The sequence below is a fragment of the Schistosoma mansoni genome, chromosome 1, assembly GCF_000237925.1.
Source record: "Schistosoma mansoni strain Puerto Rico chromosome 1, complete genome".
Taxonomy (NCBI): Eukaryota; Metazoa; Platyhelminthes; class Trematoda; order Strigeidida; family Schistosomatidae; genus Schistosoma; species Schistosoma mansoni.
This window is the reverse complement of record NC_031495.1, coordinates 34,116,088-34,133,983: the sequence shown is the minus strand read 5'-3', so window position 1 is coordinate 34,133,983 and position 17,896 is coordinate 34,116,088. Positions and strand designations below refer to the sequence as shown.

Below are 17,896 nucleotides of genomic sequence, written 5' to 3'. Positions count from 1 at the left end.
AACCTATCTGCTAGACACATAGATAAAACTAGCTGGATACTAAGAGCTAACATTATCACTACAATGTGTAAGTGTTCCGTGGGTAGGTGATGAACTTTATATTATTGATTGATAAACACAGTAATCATAAGAAAAAAAAATCGTTGGTCTCTATCGAAATACGGGATTAGCTAGTTAATTGATAAGAACCTAGGAATACTGAACAACATTTAAAGCAATTAGTCCCTTTGATAAATTTCGATAATGTAATAAGACGAAGATTATCAGAACTATGTGATATATTAGCGCAATACATTTGCAACAATCTGTTCACACACATACTTGTTAAGAGCATTTATATATAAAAATAAAAGGTCAACTAGACTGGAAATGGGGGGTAGGAATAGACAAGGATAATAATAATATTCAAAATTTTTCAAAGTTGAAATCATGAGTCAATTGAAGCTAGACCACCATCGAAAACCTGGAAGCACTGAACGGCCGTTTCGTCCTATTATGGGACTCCTCAGCAGTGCGCATCCACGAGAAAAATACTGAAATCTCCACAAATCCCCTTCTGATTATAATCATATGCTCACTAGTGACTGACTTCAAGATACATGTCCTGGAGTTCTAGTGGGAAGCAGTGACCAGTGGAGTTCAACCACGTCTGTTGTGAGATAACAACTCACTGAAGGCAATTGGTGAATGGTCGCTCATAATTCGTGGATCGGTTGGATGCCGGCTCAGTGGTCTATAGGTTAAGGGCTCTGGCTCGAAACCAGTAGGTCCTGGGTTCGAATCTCGCGAGTGCGGGATCGTGGATGCGCACTGCTGAGGAGTCCCATAATAGGACGAAACGGCCGTCCAGTGCTTCCAGGTTTTCGTTGGTGGTCTAGCTTCAATTGACTCATGATTTCAACTTTGAAAAATACTGAAATCTCCACAAATCCCCTTCTGATAATATTCAAAATAATGTGAAAACAATGTGACACCTAATCAATCTGGCTAATAAGCTAATATTACCAGGGTAGGTTTAAGGTGAGAACAAACTGTTTTTGAATACATAAAGAGGGTTTGAATTTTCGTATGGCTAAAGCTTCAATAAACCTTAGTATACGCCCTTTTACACTTTTATACGACACCACAAAAGGCGCGTTTAGATCAATCTTATGACCTGTTTCGATTACATGTTTGGCAATAGAGGATGATGGATGTTTATCCTCTACTCTTATTGGGTCATTTTATTCCATTTGTTTTTGGTACATGTTCACCCACCCTAATTTTCAGATCACAATTGCTCCTCCCTATGTATGTGTGACCACACACACATTTAAATTGGTAAATGAAGTGAGATGTGACACAATCGTTTACATATCTTTTAGGTTTTGAATGAATCATGGACCTCGTTCTATCTTCGCTGCACAATACGTCTTATTGATGACTGATTTAAGTCTTTGTTTCAATAAAAGGTTATTTGAATCACCTCTAAATGGTAAGGTGATGTAGACAGACTTTTTCTCCACCAAAGCTACAGTAGGTCTCACTGTGCCATGAACTTTCCATAAATTTAGGTGGATAACCATTCCCCATTAATGTCTCGTTTAACAACTTAACATCACATCAATAGCGTCGTTTGTGCAAATACAATCAAGCCTGTTAAATAGGCACCTTACCAAACCCCGTTTGCATCGCACAGGGCAAAAACTATATTAACTAAGGTATTGACCCGTCCACGTCGGTTTTCGAAAAATGGATCGTTTGATTGAGCCATCTTCTCGTCTGCTTAGAAGTACATCTAGGAAGGAAAGTTGGTCGTTCTTCTCCTCTTCGCATGAGAGACTGATGTGGTTTTGGTTAGTGTTAAGTTTATTCAATAAGCAGTTTATATCATCCTTTCTTTCACATATAACTAAGATATCGTCCACATATCTCTTATAAAGTGACATGTTTTCGATTAAGTCTGCAGACAAATTTTCCACATGTGCCATAAACACATATGCTAATAATGGTCCTAACGGACTATCCATAGCAACCCCAACATTTGTTGATTTGGTTTCACACCTTTGAAACGGATTGGTTTTCTATAGACAATAAATGAAGCTTGATATAGAACCAAGGTTTATAGTTGTCTCTCAACCTTCTTTGGTTGTTCTTCAGAAAAATTGAAAGGTTATTCGTAATAATTGAATTCCTGTCACTTGATTTTTATAAATTGAAATACCATCACCATATTCAAGTTTCGTAAGTGTCCAAGTAGTTTAATACTACTTTTTTTACGAAATAAGTAGGCACATCAACAAAATTGAAAGTGTGTACTCTTATAGGGGTTAAATTATAGATAAGAGCACATTTTTGTCCCTATACACACAATTTATTTTGTCAGAAAAAAAACCGATAAAAGTGCATATAAATTTAGGTATGTTACAGACAGACAAAACAACCATTCTGTCTTAAAATTAGGTGATAACGATAAGAAAAGACTTGTGATTGTCCGATCTAATATTATTATAACTATGATTTCTAGTATTAGTACTGTCTCAGTTTCTATTTCTACTTTGTGTCTATCATTCAACATCCTGTCTGTAGATTATTGATGTCCATTTATTACGCCTATACTATTCATTTATCCAATGAATGATTATCTAATTCAGTCTAGACTATGGGCTACAAAATACATGACCAATAGCTAAAACAACAACTATTCTAAATTTTTCAATCAAGTAACTATATACATTTATCTACAATGAAATCGATGACGCAAATTCCATACTTGCCTAGATTATAAAACTTATTTACTCGAATAAAGTGATAATCCAACTGTTCTAACTAACATATTTATGTTATGAATCAAATTTCATCTGCTGTTCTATCTATTGGAAATACGACAGACACCATATTCTGTTTTAATTCCTTTCAAAATAAAAAGTCCGATTTTTGGAAAATTTTCAATCTTCTTTGTCCTTAAGTAAAACAAATATATGTAGTGTTACACATTTGTGTCTTAAATTAGCTGTTGTACTGATGACTAAACGTTATTTTAATAAATTTTAGTATGAATCAATTTTTTAAATACTTTTACATTCCCATTATTCATATTCAGGACTATGATTGGTTGGTAGACTGGTCTCTGCTGGAATTTACCCCTTCTTGGTGGGTTGACTTTATGTTGCTTTTTATACTGTATTATGAGTGACAGCGGAGTCTAGGATATACCTTAAGTACTACTTAGGACACATTAGGTGAATGTCCCTGAATTCTAGTAGCAGTTACATCAAAGGCTAATGTGTTATTTACTAAGCTACCGAATATAAATAACCACCAACATTTCAGTGCGTACATCTAACTGACGATTCCTAAATAAAAAAACACGTATTCTTATTCCTACTTTTCAATAGAGTCCAAATATACTGAAGAGTTTGATGAATTTGTTCACGTTAGTGTAACCAAGTTATGAATAATGTAGCTGAGAAAAAAAATGAAAAAAATAGGAGGGAATTTCAAATAGGACTGATATATTTATGTGACTATTTGCTTTATATGTTTTCATTTCTTAATTTTCCAAGTACTTACATGTCCCATACAAATGACTTCAGGTTTGTGTTATGTTTGAAGCGATTACGAGTTCATCTAGTCTGCGAACGGAACAAAGACTTGTGACCAAAGGCCAATAAGCTATTTATTCTGACGCTTCCCAGCCCCGCTAACTAGAGTGAGAAGTTCAAGTCCGAAGAGGGGAAAATATATTCCGTAAGCAGCCAGAAGCACAAGCAATCAAAACAGGCACAAATAAAACATATAACATAAAATTGTCCTTTGGAAGCGTTACAAAATAGCATTCTAAAAGATCCAGCGAACCAATAGATCCTCCTAAGTGGGAAATACGAAATGAAGGTGAAAACGAGCGCATTTGGCGCTTAAACAAGGAATTCAAATTTTGTAAATAAAATTGCAAAGATAAAACATTTACCAAGTGAGTTCTGGGGATCTAACATCCCCAACAGTTTGTTTATAAGTCATTTTTTGGTTTCTATTTTGCAATCTGCAAATTCATTGGCACTTCTATTGACTGGGTTTATCGGTAACGTACCGCATGCTAGATTGTAATTTTCGTCAAAGATTTCATTTCATGCTGTTAGAGTTAACTTTAACTGTCTCCCCTCTAAGCATGTTCAGTGTAGCCCAGACCGAGATGAGATGAAAATGAAAGGAAAAATAAACAAATGTAACAGGCAGGACATACTTTATGAATGTTAAAAAAGTTATGGATAACCTCGAATCACTTCAAATGTCTTTATCACGAAATCTATATAACATTTGGATGTTTTTCAGTGTTCGTTTAAAAAAATTAATTTTTCATCCCATTATAAAAAAAGTATTTTTATGTTGGAAATAATTTGCATAAATCATCCAGATAACAATGATCTTGTATTCAAACAACTACTAGTGACTGGCTCCATGAGGTATTTCCTGGAGTTCTAGTGAGAAGCAGTAACCAGTGGAGTTCAACCAGGTCTGTTGGGAGATATCAACTCACTAGAGACATTGGTGAACGGTTGCTCGATTTCGTGGATTAGTTGAAGTTAGACATCAACACCGTTGGATGCCAACTCAGTGGTCTAGTGGTTAAGTGCTCGCACGCGAGACTGATAGGTCCTGGGTTCGAACCTCGCGAGGTGGGATCGTGTATGCGCACTGCTGAGGAGTTCCATAATAAGACGAAATGGCTGTACAATGCTTCCAGGTTTTCCATGGTGGTCTAGCTTCAATTGATTCATGATCTCAACCATATAAAATTACTAAAATCTCCACAAAACCCCCTTCTGATAACTACTAAATTACAAACGTCTTAGTAACCTGTCAGCTGATGAAGCCGTAATCCATCTATTCAATGGAATGTGTACAAATAGTTTATATTTTAACTATTACCATTATCACATTTATAAAGATTTGTATTTTTTTTATAAACTAAGGATTTACCAACATAAATATACAATGTGATTTGCCTGGGCAATAAATAGTATTCTGAATCATTATTTAATTAAAACACTGGTTACATTTCTGTCAATTAATTGATGTATATAATTTAATAAAATTCATTTCAACATGAGGAGCCATGAAAAAAGCAATTTAACTTTCGTTTAGTACATAAACATATGTACAAACGAGTACACATGTGTATTTATGCAAATGAGCATCCATATATACATACCCTATATTACATTATTATGTATGCTTGGGCGTCTACATCAGAACATGTAGAAGAACCGTCTGAATTTCTGAAATACTCAAGAGATTCACAGTGATATTCCGATTTTTAAGAAAATGTTCTACTGAAAAATAGTCGGAAGCGTTTTCTTTTTCAATATTTTAAAACAGAAAAAGTGAATGTTTACAAATGATAACGATTACTATTTTTGGAAAGGTGCCAGTTGTTCACATTGGTTACTATGTGCCAAATGATGAATATTCTAGAATGATAATTATTTCACAAGTTAAATGTAAATCACTTTTGATCAAACTTATTATTATTATTGTTAATGGTGAAAATTCCTTGTATTTTTAATACAGATGGTAATTTTTGTATTTTTTGGTTAGTTTCTTTTGTCTAGGCTAAGTGAGTGCCTAGACAGTACATTTATATATTACATGTATTATTACTATTTAGTGTTTAGGCACATCAGTGTGTGTGTGTGAATGTTGAACAAGAGAACACTATTTCCAAGGTATAATGTGAATAATTTGATTTTAATATTTTATTCTAAAAAGAACAGAATGGCATGAAATGTGCTTCTAAAAACAGCAGTAGTTAAAATCAATATTAGCGCGTCAAATAAGATCAAAAGTTTCGACAATTTGTTCTGAAGTATTAGATGGAATGTGGAATGATGATCGAAATTGTCAATTTAACACTGAAAAAAGACGATTAAAAGGGAAATTAAAGTATGTTAGAATGAATTAAGAAATTAGATGAAATGAATTTGGAGCACTTATGTTTAGAATAATGAATTTAAAAAGCTATACATGACTAATAAATTTACACAGTGAATTAATGTATTACTACTAAATCTTTAGTTCCTAAAATAATATATGCATGGTTGTATATACATTTTAATTAGTGTTTTTATTCTTTAAAAATGTTTGGATCTCAATTCATTGATTTATTCCGAATGGACCTTAATATTCTACGCTTGATTTAGTTTACAGTACTTGAGAGAGAGAGATCTTTACATAATACGACGAAACATCAGTTTCTAAACTAATCCGGTTTTAATATCAGAAAGAGTTTTGTGGATATTATAGTAATTTTAACAGTTGGGATCATGAATAAATTGAAGCTCAGTGGTCTAGAGGTTAAGCGCTCGCGCGCGAAACTGGTAGGTCCTGGGTTGAATCTCATGAGGCGGGATCGTGGATGCGCACTGCTGAGGAGTCCCACAATAGAACAAAACGGCCGTCCAGTGCTTCCAGGTTTTCCATGATGGTCTAGCTTCAATTGATTCATGGTCTCAACTGTTAATCCGGCTTTGTTATTAAAGTCATCTATAAAGTGTTGAAGTTCAATGAGGTTTTAGAAGATAGTTCTAATTGTCACTTTTGTAGATTTTAGACAGAAAAAACATTCACTAGTTTAACAGAAAGTTGAGTATTCGAAATAGATTTTCTTACGGAATCTATTAATGAGTAGAAAGTATAGTATTTTTTTAAGCTTCCTTGTATTAAGTGAATTATCTATTTCTAAATTTGACCAATATTTTGTTCAACAGTCCAGTCGATATGAGTTATGTACATTAAATATGAATGATATGTTAAATGGATAAGTGAATAACGCAAACTATATGATTCAAGGAAACAGATGTTTAGGATAGGTCATCAAGAAAGATGAACATCTATTATCAGTCTTAATTTAAAATTACAGAATATCTTGTTAAAATATGAGAACCATACATTAAATACTTCATTTGCAAACCTTCCATAAATTGTCCTTCACATTCTGTATGATTCTTCTAATTCACAATCCTTTTCTATATCCCCTTCTGTTTTGTTTTTCAAATCAATCTTCCTAACCTTCTGCTGCCATGCATTCCACTTCCGATTGGTGTCACATACTACTTATGTCTATCGACATAAGTAGTGTGCAACACAACACAACTGAATTACCCCATTATATTTTAATGTTAGATTTCTATTAATTAACTTATATCTTCTAGTATATCATTTACACATAATAATGGTAATTGTTGTTAATTGTTCAACATTAACTTTATTGTGTAATTAATTAATTGATCAACCAATGAATTAATGATACGATATGTAGACTTGATTATAATATTTTGAAAACTGTATCTGATCAAACTTTTTTGGAAAAAATGATTGTTTATTATCCCCTTAAATTACCTATATAGTATTCATTAATAATGATACAGTTGGAAATGTTCTAATTCAATACTTCTTATGTTGAAGTTTGTGATTTTCCATGAATTGATGATATCTGGGATACCATTTGAATGTTAACAATTGTACTGTTCTGTATTTTTTTGCAATTTATCAACTATGTGCACACATGGTCTCACTCCAAGATTGAACTCGAGACATATTCATTTTTAAAGATAACTGTTTCACATCCAAATAAATGACTTAAAATTTCATAGTTCACATTTCTAGTCATAGTGAATTCATTATTGAACTACACTAGTCATAACTTCATTACAGAACTTTGTGAATCCCTTGTGAAGCTAGTCGTTAGTTGACCATTCTATCAATCTCTGATTGAGAGGTTTGTTGATTTTTGTTAAAAATTATGACAAAAATCAAATTCGAATTATCATCTCTACAAAATTTTTCAACCGCTCTGGATATATGTCCAATGAATTACAAACAATTAATTAATTAGTAACTAGTTCAAAACATTACTAAGTATTATTTGTTTTTATTAAGAATAAAAATTATACATCTCATTAAAAACTAGATAGTGTTATGACAGCTGGTTCATCTTGTTTAGAAATTATTCCAAATTTTTTATGATCATGAATTGATTTAACTTAGATAAGCAGTAAAAACCTGACAGCATTGGACGGCCGTTTCGTCCTAGAATGGGAGACCAAACAGTACGCATCTACGATCCCACAACCACGATTTGAAATCAGATATTTTGGTCTTGTTTGAGAACGCTTAACTTCTGGACCACTGACCTGATCACTAATGTTGTACAAGTCTAACTTAACTCGATCCACGATATTGCACAACCATCTTCTATTGTCTTGGATAACAGACTCACGCGTTAATGATTGTTCGATACATCAACAGGTCTTTTTCAAGGACGTTGTTGGAGAATTATAAAGATATTCAGTCTTTCATTTCATATTTGGACAAAGTGGTCAGTCCTTTGGTCATGATGTTTTATGATTCTATGAAGTGGAACTCATCAGATTGTGTTGGTTGAATTTGTTTTGCAGCACTTCAGTAAATAGAGTGTTATGTACTAGAACACCATCAGAATCCAAACGAGTGCTAAGAATTGGGCGATAATCCTTTTGGTCATTATATCACGCTAATTTATGGCAGTATTTTAACAGAAGCTGTAACTGAGGATTGAGAGTACCTGGTAGCCAACCTTAGATATCTATGTTGTAAGGCAGTGTACATTAAAATAAGATTGTGATAATACTAGATCTTTACTAAATTCCTATTGTTTGACATACATTCAGTAGGTTACTATCGATTATTCTATATACCGTGACATTCTAGTTGTGAGTAAGAGGGCTTAGGTAGCATCACTATACCTATTGAGTGTGATTAATCAATAAAACTGTTCAGATGATGAGCTAAGTTAGTGTACTTGGATCCTGAACCATTGTAATTTAAGTAAGAATAACAAAGTTGTACTCTTTTCCACGAACTAAGTATTACTAATATATTATTAGAGTTATAGATGGAAGCCTCCAGAATACAAGACATAAATAGCGAGATTTTAGGAAGTTTAACTAAAATCTTATTGTTCGATCTATCACAAGATGAGAACGTTGAGTGCATCTACACTAAATATTAAATATGGTTCTATTTACTACTATTCTATTTACATTAACCAATACCAAAGTGGTCTGGAGCATTAGATTAGTACAGGAAAACTTAAATGGCATCGTAAGGGGTTATAAAGCTACCGTAAAATTAATTTGTTTTGAAATGATATACAAATGATTAAAGTCACGATAAAAATAAAAATAAAATGAATCTTTTAGATATATACTACTGTAAATGAGTAGTTGTCCAATAATTTTGCTGATTAGCTAATTCAGACTGATTAATGAAATCTTTTTCTTTAATCACTGTTTTTTAGATAGGGGCATAAATCATGATGTTTGGTGCTATCACTAAGAAATGTACATACTTTCATCCTGTTTCGTATCTTTCTTTACTGAGTAGATAGTACATATAATTTTAAAAGCTTACTACCTACTATGAGTACATTTGCTTTATTTTATTGATCAGTGAAGCGCTGGTAAAACTGATCTCATATCGAAGATTGCAATGTATGAACTCCATTCTAGATCTAACTCTAGGTCTCACCAATCAGAACTAAAAGATTTCTTCCTATGAATTTATATTATATTCCTTGAACAAGTGTTTAAATACAAAGCCTATTTTTTTATGTAAACTCACTTGATTAAACTTTGAATGCAGTACCATTCTTTGTTGAAATGTAAATTAAGTGACGTGTTTCTATCAGACATTAGGTGTATCTAAAATATATATAAGTTTTCAATAAGAATTATGAGTGGGTCAATTGACTAAACAGTCCAGTATATCTTACGTGATAATATTTATATTCTTTGAGACGTCAAAATCCAGATTCTATGCAGTTAATATCTCAACGTATCATCATGACAAAGGATTAATGAATGATAACAGCGTTTTTCTAGCATAAATAAAATCAGTAATTGCTGAATCACGAAGTGAATATTTGAAATACTGGATCAGTTGACCTTTAGATATACGCTGGATTTCCATTACCGAGAAAAAAACACCAGAGACTGTTTAAATTTAACAAAAGATCATTGATCAATCTAGTTGAGGAAAAAATTGTAGGTTTGATCATTTACCATACGAAAAGCCTTTAAACATATCAGTGGTAAAATTAATAGTCAGATTTAAAAGTATTAACTAAAGAATAAAGAACAAATGGTAGTCATTTCAAATTACGTCCAAATGTTAGTGATTTTCATTGATCGAAACAGAGAAATTACAATGGTTACCGTTTTGTAAATTCTTAGGATTCTTAGTCATTAGACATCGAACAAGTAATTGAAAGAAAATTTAGACACCAGCTTACCCCCCCTTCAGCTAGGTAACAAAACAAGAGTTTATCAACATTTAACAATATCTGCATTTATTGATTGTAAGGAAGTAATTAACTTTACTCAATAATTATTCTTCAGCTAGAGTTTATCTGTGAATAGAGTATTGGGAGAAATCATCCATTTTAGATTATACTAACTGAATGTAAGTAATTGTGTGGGGGCTAGGTACATTTACCTTATGAAGTAAAAACGAACATATTTATCAGGCAATGATTTACACTATTTCCTTTCTGTATACATTTATATGCGTTAATATGAAATGGATTCCTTTTTAAAAATTTGGGAAGGAAGATTAATTTAATTTTGAGATAAGCCTCGGCACTGAACGACGTCAGCTAGGGAGCCATTGAAAACTAGAGTCTACTGGACAACTATTTCAACATAGAATGAGATAAAACAATTATTCAGATATCCCTGATGGTAAGATGATCATCGAACAATATCACAAACTGAAGTTATATGTAAGCAATAGGATACTAAACCAATGATCTAAAAGTAACGTGCTAGCTGAATGAAATGCAGCTCCTGAGTTTGAACCTCAGTACAATCATTAGATGTATACAGATGATAAGTCTCAAATTTGACTGACTCAACTATTAGAGCTCTCTGTTTACCATTCGTTTTTCAACTGAGATCAGTTCTTAACTAAAATCACTTTAGAATTGCATTCTTGTTACTGATAGATTTCTAGTATATAAAACACATAAAATATTCAAATGATACAGTTAAGTAGTTATGCTGGTGAGAAATTTCTAACCATCTCGAGCTTTGTATCTAGAAGTTCAGACAGTTTCCCCTAATTTTGGCCTACAAGCTTATGTAAACTGATATTTATTTACCTGGTAAAATGCATCTGTTTCCATAGGTTTGTGATAAGAAAAAAGTTTAGATACAGTTAGAGTGAATGTTTCAGAGTTTGTGAACATGTTATAATTTATGGACGCAATAGTACTTCCTAATTTTTATCGAAGTACAACCTGAATTACAACATTTCGACCCATGCTACTTCCTTACCCTTTTAGCCTATTTATTTTCCATTCGCGCAGTAGCTTTGTCAAGAAGAAACTGTTGTAGTGGTGGTGGCTAACAAAGTCCATGCATTGGGAAAAAAACTGCCACTTACTACTAGTAATAAATAAAGGAAATTGATAATCTGTCGCAAAACAGACTTGCGCAATTTAATTCCAGACAAATTGATTGGATTAGCGATACAATGGGATCAAACATAAAAAAAATTTAACCAATTCCTATTTGATATTTTGTCCTTTAATTCGGCCAATAAGTTAGTCTAATCGGGGAAGTGAAAAAAATTAAACTATTGTCCGTTATTTGTGACAGATATGTAGCGCAGTTTGAAAATGTCTGGTATTTTGTGTCCAACATTTAGAACCTACTCTATCATAACAGTTCATATGTTCCCCCCTTTCATTAAAGTACACCCACGTTCACGCCTACGGACTAGTTTTCATCCATTCGCTTATTTAGATCCGGTCTCGTCTATGAATTTGGTGATGTGTTCGTAAGGTAAATATATTTTGGTTGCTCTGTTCAGATGTATGTACATATGAATGGACAATAACTATCAGACGTACATACTTGCCATGATCTTGAAGACAGATACAGATTTTTTTTCTAATCTATCACCTCTGGAATTTATACAGTGTACGATCATTTACATCATTTAGTCAGAAACCAGCTTAAATAAATCAGGTAAGCTCAGTGACTAAAATATGTGGTTCAGTGAATTATTTTTCCTTAATTAGCAAGCAGATAAACTAATCTCCTCATGTTAGGTATAAAGGATTTTGTGATCCCTGACCACATAGGTTTTTCCAAATATGTTATGATTCACTTATTCAAATAACTCTACCTATATGATACATAGCATAAAATCGTTATTGATAATAAAATAATAATTGGTCTGTTCTTGATGCTATGATTTTCACACACTGTTTAATTGAAGAAAAAGCTGACGTCGATTAAGTAAGTGATAGGTTTCTTATTTTGTAAAGTCAAGATAGCTTTGTTGACTCGTACAGACAGCTCTTTGTCCCTTTGACACTAGCAAAATTTCACAAATCGATGGTAATAGACACATTATGCCATAGGTTAGATCTCTGGTTTTTATGACCAATATTGCTGTTATTAGTGGTCATACAGCTTGGTTGAGTACCAATATACCATGTAAGGAGATACAAATGACAATAGTGGGGGATTTGTTTTTAGGGTTATGTAGGCAAATAATAATAACACACTTCCGGTAAAATAGTTTAAAAGGTACTTCAATGCTTTAGGATATCTTGACAATAGATTTGGAGGTTTGAAAATTGTGCACAATAATGCTTTGAGATTTGAACATGACAGGTTGTGCAACATATATACTTTCTCAGTCGGAATTTTACTTGTTTACTACTTTTACAGACAGTGTTTAAGAGAGAGTAGCATTTTACAAGCAAATTATTATCATACTGGTTAGATATTATTTCAGTGAGTTGGTAGCTGCTCTCTTTCCCCTTCACTCTCCACGCAATTTGATATTACCACTTACTTTTATCAGTATGATTTATTATAGCTATGATCGACGCTTCCTCTGAATTCTTCATAATTTTGTGGCAGTGACTGCAACAATCATATATCCATTTTATAAAAATTATCTGGAAATGAAAAATAAGTAGTAACCAGAGTATTGTCTACAGCATAACTTGATGTGCAAATGGATAAGTTATCTCTTTAGTATATTATTTTCCTCGTAATATATACTTTAGCATCATTCCATGTCATTATGAAGTTCAGTTTCTTGACTCCTTGCTCTAAAATAGCTCTTATGAATAATAACGAACTATGCAATCAAATTTTAAAGGTGTTTAATAGAAAAAAACATTTAACAAATCTTATCTCAGCCTTAGTCAATGTAGGGTCTGACGTGAATGTGCATTGATCAATTTATGTCAAATATTTAGATAAGTCGAAATTAATGATACTGTAAAGAAAATGTATTATGATGGAGATGTTTCCCACTATTAGTCTTTCTCAAGTGAATAATAGTACTGTTGTTCCATCATGCTAGTATCGAATTTATGATTTCCATTAATTAAACAGATGAAACAACATTTCTAAAATCATTTTCAAATTTCATAAAAGGTTTTACATGGTTTGGCTTAATACAGTGGTAATTATTTAGTTTTCAATTAATTATTATGATTTTCCTAATAGTTGAGTAGCTCTTGATTGGTGCTTTGTAATGACGGTTATTCACAGGTCATCGGTGTATACTTATAGTTATCATTAATAATGCAGATACTATTCACGGTAATTGGTATAGCATTTCACCATTCACTTTAGACATATTTGATTATTGGCAGCTAACTTGAGTATCCAGAACCCCCTACTTGGTTTAGTTCTACCAGTTAGTGTTTATTTCATTCAATAACAATGTAGCAGTGATAGTGGTTATGTTTCACGCTTTCGTTCAATTTCCCATCTTCCATTTATGAATGAAATACTGCATGAACTTAATCTAGTTATTTTAATCACCACTTTTCGGACATTTAATTATCAACCATAAAAAAGGTGTCTCAAAAATTAATCTTTCACTCTAATTCTTCCTATTCAAATAGATTTAATGTCCATATCCCGGCATATATGACTTAAAATTAGGTCAACAGACAGTAATAGTATGAATGATTCATTGTTCAAGTTTGTATATTTCTAGATATAAGACATTGGTGTTGATTCACAATTAATATAAACACACTAGATTATGCTAACTTATAAGCTTAATTGTTTGCACATTTAATTAGTTAATTAATTCACTAATTAAAATAAAAGCAACTTTAAGCACATTATCATCATCAAGTGTTTATAAGAAAAACTAAATATGGGCTATTGATCTTAAGTAATTGTATTGATCAAGTTACTACTAATGTTGTTGGTTAGTAAACTATTGAAAAAACAAAATTAGCAAGACTTTTATTTGGATATCATCGGAATGAATCTCAGCGTCGTGGTCTTTAAAACTTAAATCATTTACTTTGATAATCGTCATAGTGAATTGTTCCATTTATGTAATCAATATAAGTATTTATATATAGATATACACTTACCATAAGCCAGTTACGTAATTATTTACAAACCCATTTATTTCAAACTCCGCCTGTAGCATGTATTGAAAATGTATTAAATGATCGTCATTCTCTTGTAGATACTCCTGTTTACATCTGTGACATATTCATTCTCTTGATGCTATTCATATAATTAGTATGTCTTCTGTTGAAAAGGATATTCTAATGAAATGAATAAGTAATGAATCACGCATGTTCTCTACTTCAGTGAAATTTAGAAGGCAAACATAAAGTTAATACAAATTCATTTAGACACTTGTTTCGTTGACGATGAAAGTAATTGTGTATAAATACTAAACGATGATCTTTTTTTTCTTCAGTTTGTTGTGTAATAACTTTAACATAAACTGGCTATAATTGGCTTCATCAATAATTATAAGGGCAAGTGGTTCTCGAATTTAACAACTGAGAAAATTTCATGAGACTTTGAATTCCTAGAACAAATCTAAGTAAAGTATTGAGTACCGTCAAGTCTGTATGGTATATCGAGAAATTGTTAATCACAAGTATTTTCTCTTTTTACTTCATCACTATAGTGATATTTCTATTTCAAAATGATATATAGGAATTAGATTGTTACTGTAAGTACACTTCAAGCTCGTTTATACAGAAGTATGAAGACCAGTCGTAGGGTTTATTTTATTCCATACATCAACTTTAATGCTTCTACGTAGCTTTTTAAATGAATAGAACAAATAGCTGAGTTGGGCAACAACATGAATCAACTCAATTGGACGGTTGATATGAATCAACGTGTCAACTTTTCCTTTGTTATAATGTACAATTAGTTTACATTACTTGAGGGTGATTTGAATTATACGTAAACAAATTCTATAGAGTGAACCACTGAAGACTTCGTGATAACTAAATTACCTGACTTTCAAACATTAGGTTTCAGATTAGAGGGCACTACTGGATCTATTTTAATTTGAGTAGCACCTTAGAAGTACTACCTACATTCATGTAAAGATGTATGACCTAAAGTAATAAATAGTAGTTCTCATTTAATACATGAGTCATTAAATACGATCTATGGTAGTTAGATTTACTTATAACATCTGGAAAATATATCTTCAATGGCTATTCACCTAGTATGGGTTTAAACACACAAGTTTAGTAGATTTTGTTCTGACTATTGCTAGGTTCGAACCAGTTTAATAATGAATTTTAGATCTGCGACTTACTAATTTCTATGACATTAGTAAATCTTTATGAAATCATGATAATGTTGATTTCTAAGTTGTAATTGACAATTTGTAAATTTCCGAATGGAATCTCATAATCCACACGGCCACATTAAATTAGGGTAGTCAATGATTCATATGATTGCTTTTGTATGATTGTATAACCTGAACTATATTTCACATTGCTCAACTGTATCTTCCATGCGGATCTGTAAATTTGTCCAAAAAATTATCCCTTAGTCAAAATTGTTTCATTAAAGTTGGAATTATTAATCACTGGAAGTTTTTTAGTGATATCATCTCATTGACAAGAACTAAAAAATTTCATAGTTCATACTTGGAAATTATGCTATTACTGAACTTCTCAGTCAGTCAGTCACAACGTAGAACTTCGTACGTAAGTACATCAGTTCGAGTTGCCATACCACATTAACACAGAGATGCAGTTGTCAGTTCAAATCCCATAGTGGTAGAGGTAGTAAGAGTATAAGCAGTAATCCGAAAGATTGGGGTTTGAAGATGTTATTCAAGGGTATAATCCAATGAAATAAATTTGGAAAGAGAAACTGAACTTCTAATTAAAGTACTCATTCAAATACTGTAAATGACTTTCATTTATATTTCATTGCATTAACAGCGGTTTGTAATTTCCGATTGTTGATGTTTTAAGACTGTTATTAATCAGTCACTGTTGACTTACGTACATTGTCTTGATATTATACCATTTTGTCCCAAGTTTTTTTGTAAGTTTAGACTATAAATAGCGATGGAATCTACAATATGCATTTTATTCATAAGTCAAGTTTATGAACTATTTTTCGGATGTACTTATCATATAAGTATTCTTTGGTGACATCAGAGACCTATTTGCATTCAGCGTGTGAAGGTAAATTGTTTATTGAAAACTATCTGATTCATTGTTATACATTATCATTTAATAAGTGTATATTTGATTTTTTCTTAAAGCAACTGGCAATAGAACTTTTGTAGATGTTTAAACAATTGAAGATAGGAAAAGTTCCACAATTTCGTCCCATTTTGAACCACATTTTCTACCTTTAGTTTTGATCACATTCATTGACCACTGTAAATCCAACTTGCTATTGTTTATTGATCTCATCTTGGGATGTGATATTGTGTGATAAATGATAGTAGTGTATTTCTATGTTAGATACCAATTCGATTATGACTGTGCTACATACGTCTATCCTTTTTAGTAGTCATTTTAATCATTGTATGCTTACCTGACCCTTTGAAATAGTAGACAAGATTCATATTCCTATATAATGGAATTCAAATTTAAATACTTCCATTCCACCTCTTTCGAGTTGGACGTTTTGGAGATTGATCCTTAAAAATGATCATCTGATCTTTTGAGCGAAGTATTCAAAAAAAGTGGAGTGGAGAGTCCTCTCTTTGATTCTGTTATATTTTAATAAAGCCGGTTACGTATGATGGTTTCCAGTTAGCTTATGGTAATTTTTATTTAGGAACACTTCAGAATCTTCCAACACTGATAAAAATGAATATGAATTCGAATAAACCGAACATCTCACATACAAAGTACTTTAACCGTTAATAATCCACATGTTAATATAAGATAGAGAAGTGACTTACGGACTAGCTTTATATTCCGAATAAAAGTCAAAACTTAAAACGGAACAACTCTTATGTGATAACATCCGATGAACTTGGAGTACATCAACTTAGCAAATCGAAGGCGATAACAACTAATCATATAACAGCAAACGCCATTGCAGAAATATGAATTAGAAAAATGTCATCGAGGTCACGCTTTAGAGAAAGAACTAAAATGTACCAACGTGAAGCTGAATGGCCTGAGCTGAGCTGTTCTTGGCAGATTCAGTAATAAATAATATACTTCCATATAAGGCCATCACGGTCACAATCTTTTGTCACAGATGATGGTGTTATTGTTCATATATCTCTCATATAAATTAAATCAGTTCATGAGCAAATAAAGTACGTTATTCTCTATGCTGTTCACCTATATGATGATTTTGGGTATTAAGCAGTACCTCTAGCTTTTTACAAAAGTTTGAACTCAGCCACACGAATGATTGACATCCTAATTCTCCTAACATTGTGGATCACTGTCAGGAAGAAACATTTTCTTGATACGTTAACATAATATTTATTTGTTTATCTATATTGAAATATAAGATTACAGTGATTACTGGTGTAAGTGGTACATATTTGGAAAGAACCCTCATGATGGAATATCCTGTACTAA

The 17,896-nt window shown here is 32.2% G+C and overlaps 1 non-coding gene across 1 annotated transcript; it reads left to right on the top strand.

Moving 5' to 3' along the window:
• The first annotated feature begins 723 nt into the window (after positions 1-723).
• Smp_tRNA_01816_Pseudo_CGA.1.1 lies at positions 724-791 on the top strand. The gene has a single exon. It is a non-coding gene (tRNA).
• The last annotated feature ends 17,105 nt before the right edge of the window (positions 792-17,896 follow it).